Consider the following 20279-nt stretch of genomic DNA (forward strand, 5'->3'; position numbering starts at 1 on the left):
ACTTGAACAGTGATCACTATTAAAGCGGAAACAGAAAACACCAACAACTGCAAAGCATCATGGAGGTAGCCGTAACAAGTACAGAGGTCAACCAATATTCGGTCAGAAGGGGCCATGACTTGTGGTGCACTGAGGTAGGGGCACCAGAGCTGAGCGTGCTCATTTAAAGAAATTGTCGATAATTGTGTCCCTTCGATATATTCCTGCTGCAGCTGCAGTGGGGTGTGTTGCATCTGCCTAATCTTCATCAACATCCTCCCAGATCTTCCACACTGCCTGAGGTGACTTTGTTGCATCCGCACTCCACAGCACGTAACTCAAAGGGTCCATGAGTTGTGGTGCACAGAGTTAGTGGCACCTGTCGCGCTCAGCGGGTGTGCAGCCTGCGATGATGCGTTGTCCTTCAAGGTCAGGAATGGATTTGATGTGTGTGAGCCCTGCTGACCGCAGTGTAGGCCAGAGACAGAGCTCAGCAGGGGCCCACAGCCACGGGGCATTGCCTTGTGGTGCACAGGGTACACAGACAAAATATCGATTTTTAAATATCGATATACAAAAATATCGAAGTTTAAATATCGATGGGACAAAATATCAAAGGTAAGTAATATCGACAGTCTTAATATCGATATTAGTATGATATCAGTAATATCGAAGTTGTAAATATCGATGTCAATAATATCGAAATTAATAACTTCGATGTTACTAATATCAATTTTTAAATAAATTTAGTGTATATTATATTGTATTTATTATGTTTTAATATTTATTTTTAATGTTATTTAATTAAATATTGTCTTTTACTACTGTAGCGGGTTGTGGGTTTATAGGGGAATAGGGTGGGAAGTAATTTAATTATGTTAAATTAATTATTAATTAGTAGGAATTATTAATTAATTAATTGAGAAATAATTTTTAATTATTTTTAATTAATTGATTAATTGATAAATATGTTCTGTAGCGGGTTATGGGTTTATAGGGGAATAGGGTGGGAAGTAATTTAATAATAATTAATTAATTGATATATGTTTGTACATAATTTAATTAATAATTAATTGGTGATTAATTTCTATTAATTCGTTAATTAATTAATATAATTTTCTACATATTTATAATTATTAATTAGTTGGTAATTAATTAATATTATTATTTAATTACATTAATTATAGTAATTTTGTTATATATAATTTATTGTTATTCTTAATGAATTAATTGGGGAAAATAATATTAATTATTAAATTAAATTAATTACAGCAAATGTGCTAATATATTTACTTTATTGTTATTGTTAATTAATAAATAATTGGTAATTAAATAATATTAATTAATTTTGGTTAAAGGAGTATTTTTAGGGTTCAGGGTCAGTTTTCAGTTTTTGGGTAAAGGGGTATTTTTAGGGTTCTGGGTCAGTTTTCAGTTTTTGGGTAAAGGGGTATTTTTAGGGTTCAGGGTCAGTTTTCAGTTCATGGGTAAAGGGGTATTTTTAGGGTTCAGGGTCAGTTTTCAGTTTTTGGGTAAAGGGGTATTTTTAGGGTTCAGGGTCAGTTTTCAGTTTTTGGGTAAAGGGGTATTTTTAGGGTTCTGGGTCAGTTTTCAGTTTTTGGGTAAAGGGGTATTTTTAGGGTTCTGGGTCAGTTTTCAGTTCATGGGTAAAGGGGTATTTTTAGGGTTCAGGGTCAGTTTTCAGTTTTTGGGTAAAGGGGTATTTTTAGGGTTTAGGGTCAGTTTTCAGTTTTTGGGTAAAGGGGTATTTTTAGGGTTCAGGGTCAGTTTTCAGTTTTTGGGTAAAGGGGTATTTTTAGGGATGAGGGTCAGTTTTCAGTTTTTGGGTAAAGGGGTATTTTTAGGTTTCAGGGTCAGTTTTCAGTTTTGGGGTACAGGGATATTTTTAGGGTTCAGGGTCAGTTTTGGGTTTTTGGGGTACAGGCGTACATGGTAAAAACAAAAAAATATTACATTAAATCAAATAAATTACATGAAAAAAATTAAAATTACATTAAATTATTAAGTGTTTCATTTATTTTAAATGTATATGTATTAGTTTTAATTTTGTTTTAATATTTTTATTTAATATTTGTAAAATTATATGTATTTTAAAATTATTTTTACATTATTATTAATACATTTAAAAAAACGATATTTTTGATTCCGATATTTTTGTACTACGATATTATTTTTTCGATATTTTTGTACTTACCTTAATGAAGATAGGATTCCGATATTTTTGCTGTCGATATTTTTGCTCCGATATTTTTGCATTTCGATATTTTGTCTGTCGATATTATGTCAGACATTCGGTGCACAGAGTTAGTGGGACCTGTGGCGCTCAGCGGGTGCGCAGCCTGCGATGATGCGTCATCCGTGAAGATCAGGAATGGATTTGATGTGTGTGAGCCCTGCTGACCGCAGTGTAGGCCGGAGGCAGCGGTTAGCAGGGGCCCACAGCCATGGGGCGTTGATTTGTGCTGCACTGAGTTAGTGGCACCTGTGGCGCTCAGCGTGTGCACGGCCAGCGATGATGTGTCATCCGGGGGGGCCGCACTGGTAGCAATGTCTTTAGCCTACTGAATTCTGCCTCAATAAGGCCACGTGGCGTTGACTTGTGGTGCACAGAGTTAGTGGCACCTGAAGCGCTCAGGGAGTGCGCAGCCTGCGATGATGCGTGGTCCGAGTGAGCCGCACTGTTGCCTACTGGATTGCATCATCTGCAATCGCAACTCGATCTGAATCTTGAGCTCTGCTGACCGCAGTGTAGTTCAAAGGCAGTAATCAGCACAGACATAACTCCATGGTTTTAAAGGGGGTCATCACCCCCTTTAAAACCTTACTGTCTGAAAAACTCAAGAGGTCCAGAGTTTTTTTGAGTGTGTTACCTTCACCAAAACCTTGTGAAAACTGATGTGGACTTGGATTCTCCTGTGGACCACCGCCCCTCTGTAGAAAACATAACTCCATGGTGCTGTGCCGCTGGGGGCCTGTGTCGCGGATGCCAGCGATCGGCTGAGGAGGCCAGCGGTTACGGCGGAAACCTCATTGCAGGGTGAGGGGCCCCGCCCCGGCAGACTTGTTGGCCCTCCCGGAAGTGAACCATGCCCAGAGCCCCGGCCTATTTATTCACACTCCTACGCTGGACTGGCGTACGCCGGACCAGCCCACTTCGCTTACGCTTACAGGGGGGACAGGCTACATGACTGAGGTCTTCCCCACTGCCTGAAATAACGTGGTTGCGTCCACTGTCCACAACACTACAAACACCAGCAGTATATGTCCAAATGGAGATGTCTGTGCTCTGCATACTGAGGTCTGTCCAGCACGTCACCGCCACACTTGGCATTGTGTGCATTCCTATTCATGGGTGACTTGCCTCCTTCACACATACTTGGTTCCCATCTCTCCCCACATTCTGCTATTGTGTGACTGAGGGGCCATGCCGTTTTCGGAAAGTCTGTTGTCCTGTTCGGCCCTGCCTCAGTGGTAATCGGGGGCATGGGGGTGGGATCCTAGATGACCACCATTAGGTATCTGACCTGAAATGTACGGGGGCTTAATGATAGGCACCAAACTCGACTTGCACTTGAAACCTGAAAAAGACATCACATTGACATTTGTCTGATGCAGGAACTATAACACCAGGTGGTGGCTAGGCAAAATATGCACACACAACACAATATTGGTACAAAGTAATTTTTGCCAAAGGTCAGTAAGCTACTGTCCATGTATCTTGCTTGTTGGTGCTCAGGAGGAGGGAGAGCCACCCAATCTTCCTCATTTGTAAAAGAAGCTTCTTTGCAATGCATTGATAGTGGGAAGTTACTGGCCCATAGCTTACATAGTGCCATTTACTTCTCTGATTACAGATGTATTGATGCAATGATGACGTACACAAAGTCTTTGCATTTATCTTTTGTAATACTAGGTAAGCCACCCGTAAGGGTTGTGACTTTATGGACCTTTCAATATTTATTTGAGGATCATTAAGAAAAATAGGTTATTCCCCTCTTTTCGCAGATTCATGATTTCCTTGTCTGGATGCTGTACCAGGCCCTTTCTTTGATGTACTGTTTGAGACTACTTTTGAGGGTGAGTTCAGATTTTACACTTTATGTGGCGGCCATACATAACTAAGGAAGCATGTAGTACACATCTCACCACTACTTGTCTTGGGTTCTAAGACACCGGTGGTGAGCTTGCACGTTTACTAATTAGTCAAGAAGACTCCGGCACTTTATATCTTTTTTACTCTTTTATTTCTTACTCGTCCCCAAACATACATTTCTCTAACTTCAGTATTGGAAATATCAACTGGAATGTATAGGGCACCACTTGGGTGATGGACCCTGGTGATGGTACTGGATATACCATATTATCCTTCCATACGCTGACTTCTTTGACCTCTCCCCATCCCTTTTGATGCCGTTATCTTTGTATTTTAGCCCTGTGAAGTCTGCTTTTAAAATGTAAAGTAACAGACGAAGCACGTTTTGGCTAGGAACTTAAAAGACAAACAGCAATATTAAGTGTTTGGATGCTGGAATAAAGGACAGTTGATTCTGCAACCATTACATCTTCATTGATTCATTGAGTGCTCGGAGATTTCCTTTTTATGAAGCAGGAACTACACATGACTGAATCGAGTAGTTCCTGTCTACTTGCAGGATGGATGGCCATGCTCATGTCTCCCACTACTCCAATAATGCAGGAGGAATTGATATTCTTCTCCAAAAAGGGCTGCGATGGCGCACACGCAAGGTGCTGGGTGATGCCCAGGGCAGGTTTGTCATTCTCGCTAGGGGTGGGCGGCCAGCTACGCTCCGTCTGCGGAGTGTGCGTAGTGCCGCCTACTCCGCATTTTGCGGAGCCGGCGGAGCCAGGCGGCACTACGCACGCTCCGCAGACGGAGCGTAGCTGGCCGCCACCCGCCTCCCTCCCGCCCTCCCTAAATACATTAAATTAAAGGAATAAATTAATTTAAAACACACTTACCTTGCTGGCCGCTGCCCGCCGCGTCCCCGGGGCTCGCTATCTTCAGTCTTCCGTCTTCTTTCGTAATGCGCATGCGCGGCCGCCCGCGCATGCGCATTTTCTCGTGAGAAATGCGCATGCGCGGCCGCCCGCGCATGCGCATTACGAAAGAAGACGGAAGATAGCGAGCCCCGGGGACGCGGCGGGCAGCGGCCGGCAAGGTAAGTGCGTTTTAAATTAATGTATTCCTTTAATTTAATGTATTTAGGGAGGGCGGGAGGGAGGCGGGAGGCGGGTGGCGGGGCTGGCGGCCGGGTGGTGTTTGCGGAGTGGGGCTACGCGGAGTGCGGAGGTGGGCGTAGTTTTTCGCCCACTTCGCGTAGCTCCGCGAAGCCCCACTCCGCCAACTCCGCCCAGGGTTAATTCTCGCACACATGATACAGGGTCACCCTAAGATTCTAACCTCCATTTATGGCCCAATTGTGGATGACCCTCACTTTTTCACTGTGGTTTGGAGTCTGGTTGGGACTATGGGCCCAGGTGCAGTGCTATGGGGTTGGGACTTCAATGTGAACCTTGATGTGCACCTAGATAGGGCCAGCGATACCCCTCGTCTGTATTCGGGAGCCTCTGCACAATTGCATAGACTCATTACAGATAATGTCACCTGGACTGCTAATGACACACACTTCCCCAAAGTGCTATCAGATCATGCTCATGTATTGCTAGAGATTCCCCCGCCCCCCCCAGATCTTGCCATGAGGACGCTCATCATCATGTGATTCTGCAATCACTCAATCTCCCCGTGCCTAACAAAAATGTGTCCATCTGTAACAAAACTGGTGTTCACGCCATGATACCTGATTTCTCGGGTCTAGTTCGGGCTATATAAAACTCAAAAAAAAATGTAAACCAATTGTTGCTGGACTCGGTTTGCTTGGCTCTTATGTCCAGCTCCCACAGAGTCCTCTCCTGAGCCAGTCTGCTTTCCTCCATAGCCAACCTCTTTTCCTCCAGGGTCATCTTTTTTTCCTCCAGAGCCAGCTTCTCTTACATTTGCTATTTGGCTAGCTGGTACCTGACCTCCCTTTCAACCTTCCTGTTGCCAATCCTTTAGGAGACAGGCTGTGGGAGGACACACTGCTCCTTGCTTTATCAGGGAACTCCTCTCCTATAAGCAATTTGTCCTCCTTTTAAAGGAGCTGCGGCTTGGGACCCATAGCTAGGTCCTCCTACTCCTCATCTAAATCTAGTCCATCCTCCTCAGTGTTGTCATCCTCTTGCTCTTCGGGGGTGGCCGGCATCCTCTTGACCTCCTTATAGGCACAGAGGGATGTCTGGAGGGCCTGCTTTGGGGCTTTCTTTCATGCATTCAGCCCCTTCTCCTTGCAGAGCCTCTGCAGCTCAGTCCTAGTGAGATCATCAATGTTGAGCAGCTACAATTGTTGCCAAAAAAACAAGGTGGGGGAAAACCTATGTTTAGAAAAGGCAGAAAAATAGACAGTCTAAGACCAAGGAGAATTTAAAAAGAGGGCAACCCTGGTTTCAAATTACTTACCTGGGATTTTAGAGTTACACTTACCACTGTTAGACACTACACAAACACAAGTACTGTATCCCACCACTGCCACCAATGTAAGAAATTGGGGTGTTTGTTGAGGATTGTGTCAGCCCATCTCAGCCAACAGCAACGATACCCATCAGTGTGAGCCACTAAATTAATCTGTGCTTACCCCTCTGGTAGCTTGGCCCAAATGCAGTTGGGCTTAACCTAAAAGCAATGTATAAAGTACATATGCAGCACGCAAACAGCAATAACATGAAACCACAACACCAGGCAAATTCCCTGCCCTGTTCCCAGTCTGTCTAGGGGCACAATTTACTAGAGTGAAGTCTTTTGTGTGTGAACTGAGCCAGTGCCTTTGAAGCGGAAGTGTGGTGGATGACAGCTACACCCCCCATTAAGTCAGACATGGCCATCCTGCCAACATCCGGGCCCTCAATTGTGATGCTGTTTGAGAGGAATACACAAAGGTCAACTGCCACTCATGCCTATTCATGTGACCCAGGAACAGGCTCCAGAGGCCAAATAGTTAAGACAAAATGTCAATTTTTTAAAGTGGCCTTTTTAGAACTGTGACTTGAACTCCGACTTTACTATTAACAGGGTTTAAATTAGAATTCCTTGGACACCAAGCTTGACTTTGATCTTGCTCTCAATAAAAAGTGTGCACTTATTAAATATAATAAGGTAGCCTAATGTCATCATATTGGAGGGGTGGGCCTCACAGTAGTGAGACACAAATGAACACATTTTCCACTTCCAAGACATGTAAAAGTACATGCCTAACTTTTTAATTACAAAATACACTGCTCTATGGGATGCTTAGGACCTACCTCGGGGTGACTTAAATGTATTAAAAAGGGAGTATTAGGCATTGCAAAGGGGTTATTTTGGCAAGTCGAATTGGCAGTTTAAAATTGCTGACAGGCTGCAAAGGCAGGCCTGAACAAGTTTTAAAGGGCTACATAAGAGGGTGGCGCAATAAGTCCCTAGCTCATTGCACCATCAGGATTCAAGCAAGCCGGGCCGAAGATGGCTGAAATGCCAGAAACCGGTCCCCGGTAGCTTGTTTCCTTCCCAGTATAAGAATTGGCTTGGTAGTTTGGTCTGCCCTGTTCCCATGATGCACTGGGCCAGGGTCAGACTAATTTGCATATAGCCAAGTTCTGAGCTGGGATGGTGCAGTGAGCTAAAAAACGGTGATGGATCAAGCCCTGATCTTTGGACTGGGTAAGAGTGGTCTGCTTAATTCAGACACTCTGTTCATCACCACCCCCTTTTCTGAATCATTTTTGTCCACCATAAGCGTGGAAGGGTATACTCAGATGTAAGTCCCTAGCTCATTGCACCATCAGGATTGAAGCAAGCCGGGCCGAAGACGGTTGAAATGCCAGAAACCGGTCCCCGGTAGCTTGTTTCCTTCCCAGTATAAGAATTGACTTGGTAGTTTGGTCTGCCCTGTTCCCATGATGCACTGGGCCAGGGTCAGACTAATTTGCATATAGCCAAGTTCTGAGCTGGGATGGTGCAGTGAGCTAAAAAACGGTGATGGATCAAGCCCTGATCTTTGGACTGGGTAAGAGTGGTCTGCTTAATTCAGACACTCTGTTCATCACCACCCCCTTTTCTGAATCATTTTTGTCCACCATAAGCGTGGAAGGGTATACTCAGATGTGAGTCCCTAGCTCATTGCACCATCAGGATTCAAGCAAGCCGGGCCGAAGACGGCTGAAGTGCCAGAAACCGGTCCCCGGTAGCTTGTTTCCTTCCCAGTATAAGAATTGGCTTGGTAGTTTGGTCTGCCCTGTTCCCATGATGCACTGGGCCAGGGTCAGACTAATTTGCATATAGCCAAGTTCTGAGCTGGGATGGTGCAGTGAGCTAAAAAACGGTGATGGATCAAGCCCTGATCTTTGGACTGGGTAAGAGTGGTCTGCTTAATTCAGACACTCTGTTCATCACCACCCCCTTTTCTGAATCATTTTTGTCCACCATAAGCGTGGAAGGGTATACTCAGATGTGAGTCCCTAGCTCATTGCACCATCAGGATTCAAGCAAGCCGGGCCGAATACGGCTGAAATGCCAGAAACCGGTCCCCGGTAGCTTGTTTCCTTCCCAGTATAAGAATTGGCTTGGTAGTTTGGTCTGGCCTGTTCCCATGATGCACTGGGCCAGGGTCAGACTAATTTGCATATAGCCAAGTTCTGAGCTGGGATGGTGCAGTGAGCTAAAAAACGGTGATGGATCAAGCCCTGATCCATGGACTGGGTAAGAGTGGTCTGCTTAATTCAGACACTCTGTTCATCACCACCCCCTTTTCTGAATCATTTTTGTCCACCATAAGCGTGGAAGGGTATACTCAGATGTGAGTCCCTAGCTCATTGCACCATCAGGATTCAAGCAAGCCGGGCCGAAGACGGCTGAAATGCCAGAAACCGGTCCCCGGTAGCTTGTTTCCTTCCCAGTATAAGAATTGGCTTGGTAGTTTGGTCTGCCCTGTTCCCATGATGCACTGGGCCAGAGTCAGACTAATTTGCATATAGCCAAGTTCTGAGCTGGGATGGTGCAGTGAGCTAAAAAACGGTGATGGATCAAGCCCTGATCTTTGGACTGGGTAAGAGTGGTCTGCTTAATTCAGACACTCTGCTCATCACCACCCCCTTTTCTGAATCATTTTTGTCCACCATAAGCGTGGAAGGGTATACTCAGATGTGAGTCCCTAGCTCATTGCACCATCAGGATTCAAGCAAGCCGGGCCGAAGACGGCTGAAGTGCCAGAAACCGGTCCCCGGTAGCTTGTTTCCTTCCCAGTATAAGAATTGGCTTGGTAGTTTGGTCTGCCCTGTTCCCATGATGCACTGGGCCAGGGTCAGACTAATTTGCATATAGCCAAGTTCTGAGCTGGGATGGTGCAGTGAGCTAAAAAACGGTGATGGATCAAGCCCTGATCTTTGGACTGGGTAAGAGTGGTCTGCTTAATTCAGACACTCTGTTCATCACCACCCCCTTTTCTGAATCATTTTTGTCCACCATAAGCGTGGAAGGGTATACTCAGATGTGAGTCCCTAGCTCATTGCACCATCAGGATTCAAGCAAGCCAGGCCGAATACGGCTGAAATGCCAGAAACCGGTCCCCGGTAGCTTGTTTCCTTCCCAGTATAAGAATTGGCTTGGTAGTTTGGTCTGGCCTGTTCTCATGATGCACTGGGCCAGGGTCAGACTAATTTGCATATAGCCAAGTTCTGAGCTGGGATGGTGCAGTGAGCTAAAAAACGGTGATGGATCAAGCCCTGATCCATGGACTGGGTAAGAGTGGTCTGCTTAATTCAGACACTCTGTTCATCACCACCCCCTTTTCTGAATCATTTTTGTCCACCATAAGCGTGGAAGGGTATACTCAGATGTGAGTCCCTAGCTCATTGCACCATCAGGATTCAAGCAAGCCGGGCCGAAGACGGCTGAAATGCCAGAAACCGGTCCCCGGTAGCTTGTTTCCTTCCCAGTATAAGAATTGGCTTGGTAGTTTGGTCTGCCCTGTTCCCATGATGCACTGGGCCAGAGTCAGACTAATTTGCATATAGCCAAGTTCTGAGCTGGGATGGTGCAGTGAGCTAAAAAACGGTGATGGATCAAGCCCTGATCTTTGGACTGGGTAAGAGTGGTCTGCTTAATTCAGACACTCTGTTCATCACCACCCCCTTTTCTGAATCATTTTTGTCCACCATAAGCGTGGAAGGGTATACTCAGATGTGAGTCCCTAGCTCATTGCACCATCAGGATTCAAGCAAGCCGGGCCGAAGACGCCTGAAATGCCAGAAACCGGTCCCCGGTAGCTTGTTTCCTTCCCAGTATAAGAATTGGCTTGGTAGTTTGGTCTGCCCTGTTCCCATGATGCACTGGGCCAGGGTCAGACTAATTTGCATATAGCCAAGTTCTGAGCTTAGATGGTGCAGTGAGCTAAAAAACTGTGATGGATCAAGCCCTGATCTTTGGACTGGGTAAGAGTGGTCTGCTTAATTCAGACACTCTGTTCATCACCACCCCCTTTGCTGAATCGTAGGCCCATTAGTAGCATTTAATTTACAGGCCTTAGGTATATGGCACACCACTATGCTAGGGACTTATAAATAAATTGAATATGGCAATTAGGTGTAAGCCAATGTTTTGGGACACTGGTACGTTAGTACTGGTTAGCAGTGGTAAAGTGCCCATAGCCCTATGGCTCATAAAAACAAATTAATAATAATAGGACTGGTGAAGGCAAAAGGTTTGGGGGTGACCCTGCAGGGAGGGCCAAGTCCAGCAATGAAGCATTGGCAAAGTCAATAAGTTTTGCCCTGGAGTGTAGACCTTGGCTTTGACAATGCTTTGTTTTTTACCCAGATGGTTGCTGCGTATATACAAAAATGGATGCCATCCTGGAATTACCTTTCTTAAAAATATATATATATATATATATATTTACAAGATGCCTGCACCTTAAGCGAACACATATGCTCATGAGCACACAGGGGCATCAAGCCCGGGTTGACTTCAATACCATTCAAAGATGTCCACCTGCCAGTACAGCAAAGGCAGCGGATGGGAAAAAACCTGTGGGGAGGAGGTAATTTTTTAAAGACACCATAAGGCAGCGAGAAAGAATGGGGGGAGCAGAGAAACACACAGAGAGTAAGAGAAATGAGTTACTTATGTGTTGCAATGCCAGGGGGCAATAGCAGAGGAAGGGTAGATTTCATTGAATCAGTACATGGCGAGACCAAAATCTACCTTGGGTGGGACAAACACAAGAATAGGGAGGAAAGCCAACAATTCAGGAGCAGGGAACGTTCATTGATAGGGAAGCCATTGAATCATGAGCAAATGGACAGAAAAAAGCCATCACTTTTTGTGATGTTCCGTGGCACAGGGGCCTGCTCCATATTCTTGAGGCAATATTAAGCCTCTTTCTTTGGCTTAATGCTGCCTCGTAAATATTGTTCCCTTTAACACATGGGTGTTTTGACACTGCCCCAGATTTACGAGAAATCGTAACTCTGAGGCAGCGCCAAAAACCTGCGCTTCCCCAGGGGAGGCGAAGTGCGGCACAACGAAGAGAAATATATTTATTTCTCCTTGTTTTCCCTTTTTCTATGTGTGCTGCATTCTGCAGCAAACATAGAAAGCGGAAAAAGCCTCATGTGATTATTTTTGTGCAGGATGGTCTCCCTTCCTGCGCAAAAATAATCACCCCTGAAACGCAGGCACCCTTGTACCATGGTGCAAATGTGCCTGCGTTGGCGCACGACAGCCATTGTGCACTCTGGCGCAACGGAAAAGGACAGGAATGTGCTGTATCTGATAGATACGGCGCATCCTGCCCTTTTCTTTTGCTGTAGGGCAGCGCAACAGGAAGACCTGCGGTGCTTCCCTATGGAAAAACCTAATAAATGAGGCCATCAGTCTGTACTGGATAAAATAGGCCTGTGGCCAACACACAACTAAAGCTGTTGAGACCTAAAAATGTGCACTACAGAAAAACACCATATCTCCCAAGTCGCCATGTTTTTCAATGTGGATATCTTCCATCATACACTGAACTAACAGTGCTTATAAATAGGGTAAATCGCTAACTGTGACTCATAGGGGTGGTGGCCCGCACCTCGTTTGTGATTGCATTTATTTTTAAATGTAGCCCAATATCCTTCAAGGAAACCGGGCTACGTTTAAAAAAATAATTGAATATTTAAAATATGGACCACTATCTCCTTTTAACAAAACTTGCTGTTACAAATTCACATATGGGAATCGGTCAACATTCCAATATCTTGAAAACACAGGAAGTACCTCTGGTTTGTAGTAGAGCAGTTTTTCTTAAATTTGCTCCTATTTCAAATGCGTGGCAGTAATACCACCTCACCATCAACATATACCCTTACTTAGTAGATTGGTCAGTAAAGGAGAACAGCACACAGAAGGTAGAGCAGGACTTTCAGATGACAAAGTTGCTATTACTCAGTCATGGTCTACAAATACATTTTGGCGGTAAGTGTCATCAATGTGCGAAAAATATAATCTCCTCCCTTATAGGATCAATGGCTTCTGTATTACAGAAGGGGGCGCTCAAGCGTCTGCGGGCCTTTCTGTAATACCAAATTGCCACGGAGGTGCACAAAGTGGGCGCACATGCCCATTGCACCCCCCGGGGCGCTCTCTGTAATCCAGCCCCCTGGATCCTAAACCTTCAGTCGGATGTCCTGAGCCTATTTACAAGGAAAATCACAAATTAGCACTGGACATCAACATATTCTATGAAATCTTCTCATTTTGAGGCTCTACCAAGATACATCTCTTAGCAACATCTTAAAAATAACAATTGCTCAGACTATTGCACCCAGACTACTGGATCGTTGGGCAACGCCCTTTTGATGAACTGGTCAAGAATATTACATTCCACTTTTCTTCCCGTTCCATTGATACACACGTACTGAAACTCCAGCAATTGTCAAGCAGCAATGATCTTGATTACTCTGGACTGCCAAGACAGTGGTGGGATTCAAATCGATTGTGAGTCTCTGTTGAGCTACACAAGAGGGTGCCATGCAAATTAAACCTGTTGACCAGATCTCATTACCAGCTTTACCAGCCGAATCTGACACCCTTTAATTTGGCAATATGGCTGTTGAGCTCAGACAACATACACCTTAGGGCTAGATGTAGGTAATAGCAAATTACCGAATGGTAAATACCGAACTTTACCGATTCGGTATTTACTAATGGGTAAAAATACCAAACATCCAGGGGGACAGGCTGTCACTTTGACACCCTGTTGCACCCCTGTTTCTGGCTTGTGTGCCATGTGACACACATACATGCGCTTAGGGCATGTATGTGTGCCACATGGCACAGGTGTACATGCACAGATGTGCATGTACACAGAAATTCGTAATTTACTACCCAATAGTATTGGGTGGTAAATAACGAATTTCTAAGGGCCTGTGGCACTGTAAACTGTGCCACCTACATATTGAATTACAGAATCGGTATATTTACCGATTCGGTATGTTACCAAATCGGTAAATTTACCGAATCAGTAAATATACCGATTCTGTAATTTTCTAGCCCCCTACATTACAAAACCCAAATCCCGGTCGGTAACGGCCGAAATCGGCCGTTACCGACCGGTATTTGTTCTCCTACATCTGGCCCTAAATCTGCTTCCATCGTGGATGAATATTCTTAAACTATCCAAATGTCCTTCGACTAGGACGTGATTTTCATTCGAACGACAGAGGTTTGTTAATGGTGCCAACTGAAAGGCTGCAATACTATAGCCTGCCTGGAGGATTGCATTCTTCCATTCCGCTTACGCCCAGGCCAATCAAAACTGCTGTGCTCTTCGAATACAGGTGATCCTTCTGCAGCTACAGCTTACAGAAAACACTCAAATAATGCATCCTTTCTGTGAATTCATGGCATTAACATTTTTAGAAGTTCTAAAAATAGTCTGCACTCCCATATGGACACCTCTTCCTTGAGAGAACAATTTGTATCAAAATGAATGGGCCCATGCTTTGAACATAGTCACAGGGCCTCATTGTGTCACAGGCCCTGGAAAAATCACTTTTGTGATATTCATCACCTGTGTCCCTAGGGTTAGGGAAACTCAAGACCTTTTGGCAGTGGAACCGTATGCGGTGTTTCATGCAATTGAATTGAATTGAATTGAATAAAATTTATAACGCGCAAACAATAACCCGAAGGCATCAAGGCGCCTAACAAAGCATATCAAAATTTATAAGCCTGACACCATTACAAATAGGCCTGCACAAAGAGATGTGTCTTCAGAGCACTTCTGAATGCCTGAAGAGTGGGTAGGGATCTTAGTTCCAGTGGGAGGGCATTCCACCACTTGGGCGCCAAGGTAGAAAAAGCCCTGCCACCCCATTTAGCTCTTCTAGAGCGAGGGACTGACAGGAGAAGTCTACTAGAGGAACGCAGGTCCCTGGAGGGAGTATAGCGGGACAGGATAGATCCTACACCAGTGGAACTATTTTTAGCAAGGGCCCTATAGGTCCTACATAGGGTCTTGAAACAAATACGATCCTCAACAGGAAGCCAGTGTAGCAGCTTTCTGGCCGCTGTGGCTGAGGCACGTTTGGGGAGATCCAGCACAAACTTGGCGGCAGCGTTCTGGACTACCTGCAAGCGCTGTAGAAGACCTTTATTCAGTCCAATATACAGCGCATTGCAGTAGTCCAGACGAGAACCGATAAGGGCAACTGCAAGCTGTTTCCTTGCCTGCAGTGATAGGTAATGCCTTATCCTCTTCAGGATGTGGATGATGCCCCAGCAGGTAGAGATGGTTCTACTAACCTGTTTACCTAGGTTGAGGGCAGGATCAATCATGACCTCAAGGTTTTTCGCGGAGAAGGTAGGGGTGGGGCAGGCTCCTAATCAGTCCGGCCACCAAGAAGATGACCATACGTCATCTTTCCCACCAAACACCATCACCTCCGTCTTCTCTCCATTCAGTTTCAATGAATTGCGAATCATCCATTGTCCGACTGCCTCCATGCAAGATCTAATGTTGGAGGCAGTCGGGGCACCTGATTGGGAGAGAGAGGCAAGGATCTGGGTGTCATCCACATAGGATACTATCTCCATCCCATAGGATCTAATCAGCCTGGCAAGTGGGGTCACATAGATGTTGAATAGGGTCGGACTAAGAGCCGACCCCTGGGGGACCCCACATTGCACAGGCAGGGATGGAGATAGGTATTCCCCCAACTTCACTCTTTGCACTCGATGACTGAGGAAAGAAGTAAGTAGATCTAAGGTTGAGCCCTGAACCCCAACCTCCCTCAGCCGAGCTGTTAGCACTGAGGGAGAGAGGGTATCGAAGGCCGCCGTCAGATCCAAAAGGATCAGGAGGGTGGTCTGGCCCCCGTCGACACACGTGCGGATATTATCCAACACTATGGTGAGGGCCGACTCGGTGCTGTGTTCCCTCCTGAAACCATGTTGGGATGAATCAAGACAGCCCGAACTCTCTACAAATGCGGCAAGATGTTTATTAAGATGTGCTTCCAGCATCTTTGCTGGAGCTGGGAGCAGAGATATAGGCCGAAATCTTTTTAGAATCGCAGGATACAGAGAGGCCTTTTTAAGTAGAGGTGTTATCACCGCATTTTTCCATTGGGTGGGGAAATGGCCATCCCTCATGGCTCTGTTCATTATGTCAACCTGAGGAGGCAGGAGAGTATCCCTGCACTGTTTGAGAATCCTGAGGGGACATACATCCAGGGGTGAGCCAGATTTAGTTTTGTTGAGGAGGTTATCCAGATCCTCTAGGGAGAGAGGGGGAAAAGAGTCTAAAATTCCCATAGGAAGTATTTCTGCAGGAGCATGGTCCATATTCCCCAGAGCAGGAGGCCCACTGATGAGAGATCTTTGTAGCTCCAAGGCTGAGTAGATGTCTAATATTTTTGACTGGAAGAAAGAGGCAATATTATTGCACAGCTCTTAGGAAGCTACAATGGGATATGGGGTTTGGAGGGTTATAAGGGAATCCACTACCCTGAAGAGCTCTTTAGGCGACGTCAGAGAAGTAGTCAGGACCGTAAAATGCACATTTGCAAATGTGGTGCTGTTGAGAACTCATTCTTCATTTCTCCCAAAGGTACTTTTAGAAGGCCACATTAATCAAACCATCACTCTGCCAGTGGTCTTTGCCAGTCCATCCTATCCAGCTCAGTGTTCCTTACACTCTCCATATCTTAGAAAGCTTCTTTTTTCTATTAGATAAAACCAAGTCCTTATGTAATCAAATCAACCCTTTAGTAACTACAATCACATTTGCCAAGGTCTGGCCACCTCACTGCAATGCATCCCTCATTGGATTGTAGGCCGCATATTCCTTTACTGGCAAATAAACCCCTACCAGGGGATCCAGAGTCCACTCCACTGAAGGGAAAGCAGCCACCACAACCTAGCTGAGGAACAATCAAGTTTCAGACATTTGACACTTTTGCAAGACACTAGTGCCTTGATTATGAAACTAAAGCTGACTCTATTGTTGGTCAAGCTGCTCAGAAAAGTCTTTTTGATTGGTGCTATATTAACCCGTTGGCTGCGTCGAGCGTTCAGCTCCAGTGCTGAACGTTCGAAAAACGGTGGAGCAGCGTCGGCCAACAGACGTGCGCAGCACTACCAAGGTAGTGCACGCGACGACCGCTGGCCGACGGCAGTAGCCAACGGGTTAATAGTTTCTCGATATGTACTCGTTTTCATGTAGTTATTATGCTCAAGAGGCATGAGGACTATTGCTTAGCTTCCTACTCTTGTCTAATGAGTATCAACATACATATTATGATTTAGAAGACATGATTGGCTACTTATAGTCCTGATTCTGCATCCTAGTAATCTTCATTGAAGTCATAAACAAACCTCCCTCCTCCCTGGCTTCTTTTCTCGAGCATCCGCAATAAAAATGTCTAATTAATTTGCAGTTTGTACTAATTGCTTCAAAAAGAACTGACTCTGTGAGGCAACTGCCAGGACAAGTCATCACGGGTAGTGGAGCTCTGCGGTCCTTAAAGGGGTTGGAGATCTTTTGAACTTTTAAAGTAAAAGTCCATCAGGCTGCTCTTTACTCATTGCTAGTCACTTAGGCACAGTTTGTGTCATCAATGCTGTAATGTAGCTGAAAGGGTTCTTTGGTACTGCAGAGACAAAAATCTTGGCTGTGATAGCTTTTCTGAAGGATTCTTCTCAGCATATGGACATACAGGACCCTTTCTATTCATATACTGAGTCAACATGTCCCTGGGTCCCCTCATGCAGCATGACATTATTCTGACATTTATGACGTCAATGGAGATTCCCATGACGCAGGCCGAGGGCTACAAGTAACCATTTCCTTTGAATGTGGGGACAATAATATAATATGAGAACTAGTGCTACGGATAAGTAACATTAATAAAAATGAATTAAAATTACAGAAATATGTACAGGCAACAAATATCTAATGTGTTTTTAGGTCTTTCTCGATCCAGTTCTGAATCTAAAGAGACACACGGCTAAGACAGCGAGGAGCATATGCGGTCATCAATGGGGCCGCTTGATTCGTGACGCCAGAACCACACCTGAAACCAAACCGTGAGGAAAAACTGCTTCTCTTTTTTCAGATCTGACTACAGCCATTTTTGTGTAATACAGTCACGTGTTAGATGTGTACAGCGGATGCACATACTTTCCCCCAGTGAAACTGTCTCAAACTTATGGAGACTGCATGTGAGAAAGTCAAACTGGAGGTATCTTATAAAATGACAATTTGTAAACTCTGCAAATACAAAAAGTTTTTAAGTTTCATGTCACTTGAAGGTATATTTTTTCAAAGTAATAAATGCTTAATTTGACAAAATGGACACTATGCCTCTTTGTAAGACACATACAAATATTTGCTATGACTTGCGAAATGGAACCAAAATCTACAGTAAAACTCAAATCCAGGACTATGCTGTAACTAGGGCTCGTGGTTTTATGGTATTTAGTTTTGTAACATTTTAATCTGTATATATATCTATATTTATTTTTGGGCCATATTATTGGTATTTATCCATATTCATTTTGTAATTTGAGAATAAATGAAGTTGTAAAATGGTATATTTCCAAATGTATTTAACTGATGAGCATGCACTATTACTTTGAGCAAATTAAGCAGCCACATATATAAAAACTCTACAGCTACAGGTACATATCAGCATCATACTAGAAATGTGTGTCAACATATGCCTGTATTTAGGGAAATCCGAACTTTTTTCATAACTCCCGATGCTGTCTATCTGCTCAGCTGTAGTCCTGAAATTCACGAAAGACCGCTTGTAGAGCCTCTCAAAAGAAACCACAATTTTCGGTATTTTTGCACTTTTAAAGTAAATACACACAGGAAACATTTTTTTTCTGTCTATATTTATCTGTAAAAGTGGAAAACTGGGAGCCTTAACTATAATACATGTAAGCAGACAAAATAGAAAGCAGCACGCACACTCAGCAGTGTGAAGTGCCGCTAAGTGATCACAAAGTTAACATAAACAAGCCTCATCATCATCCACAATACGCTGTACTCTTCTTTTTGCTTAGGAAGAGGTGTATTCTCTCTTCAGTGAAGTGCTGTTGGCCTCGGTCCCTCGTGCCTTGTGATCCCTTCGGGCTTGTTCCTCACATCACTTTCTGTGCTCAACGGGTTTCATGGGCAGGGGCTGGCTTAGGCTTCCTTTGCTTTTCTGGTGCTTTGTTTGGGATTTGGTCACTGAACACCCGGGGCAGTATCAAAAAAAGTGCCCTGAGAGTGAAGCGGGCATGTGCACTCACTTTGTTCAACCCCCAGGGCACTTTGGTATTACAGAAGGAGCCGCAGATCAGGGCTGGACTGAGAATCATAACCGGCGCTGGCAAAGTGCTCGGCCGGGTTGGAGGTGCCGCCGAACTCTTTGCCGGGGCCGGTTTTCGGCCGATTGTGGTACAGGGTCGATTTTGCAGCTCTGCTACAAAAACAGCCCTGTAACAAAAACGGCCCGCAGGGGCCCAAACCCGGCCCCCACTGGTGCGGCCCACCAGGGGATTGCCCGGTGTACGCTATGGCCAGTCTGGCCCTGCCGCAGATGCTTGTGCAACCCCTTCTGTAATACTGATAGTGCTGACGCACATGTAGCAACAGTCAGTGCTTAATTTGGGCCGGTGCTATCCGGTGCTTAGCACCGGCACTTAATTGACAGGGCCGGGTCTATCTCGCCCGTGCATGCAGTAGTCATTGATGATTGTTACTTAACATTTTATTTACCGCTGTACAGTGTACTCAGCATGCGTGTCAATCATTTGCAGCTCAGGTCACAGGAGCAACGGCTAAGACTGTTGCTGCTTGTGAGATCATGAATCATGTCTAAAAAACACACACACTTCTTTACTTGACAACTTTTCCTAATTAGCTGCCTGCCGCGCCCCGCCACGGTGCCGTCTACATTACCAAGAGAGAAGATTCAGAATGCAAACAATACATTACTGGTGTTGAGTGCGCGCTTGTGATCGACGTCATGGCGGCCGGGCCACAGCCCGCCCTTCTTCTTGGTTGATGGTCACTGGTTAAGTAAAGTTCTTAAATCACAGTGGCATAGTCTGGTTACACACTTAAGTGAAGTTCTTAATTCACACTGCTGTGACTGAGCACAACAGTAAGTGAGTGTGCGTGCGCCTCGCGCCGCATTGCTTGAAGCTGGTGGGCGAGTATTGTCACACACACTGATTTAATGGGGCGCCAGGCCAGGGGGCGGGCTGTAAAGTTCTGAGAGTGTTCTGATAGGGGGTAGGGGCCGCTGTACGCGCTCATATTTTTTGGCATCACATGACCACGAGAGCCACCGCCGCCACGCCCCAGCATAACCCACCGTGACCGCAGCCAGCTAACGAGGAGGGTAACGGTTGGTAGCAAACTAAAAGCAAACAGCAGCAGCGCACCAGGCCGGCCGGGCCGCCTAACCTAAAATATTCACTGAGCCGCCCGCCCACGGCCCACCACGAGTAAATAGGTAAGAGATTGCAATAAAATAACAGTGAAAAAACTACTGAGTGAGAGTGAGGTGACCTAGGCTAAGCCAACTTCAGTGTGTATGTACGTACTACTAACTACCTACTTCAACTTGACATTCGAATACCAGGCAGTACTAATGAATCGTGCAAAAAGAAAAAAACAACGCTGTATTTTACTGTAATAATAGTG

This window comes from Lissotriton vulgaris, chromosome 6 (genome assembly GCF_964263255.1).
Source record: "Lissotriton vulgaris chromosome 6, aLisVul1.2, whole genome shotgun sequence".
NCBI lineage: Eukaryota > Metazoa > Chordata > Amphibia > Caudata > Salamandridae > Lissotriton > Lissotriton vulgaris.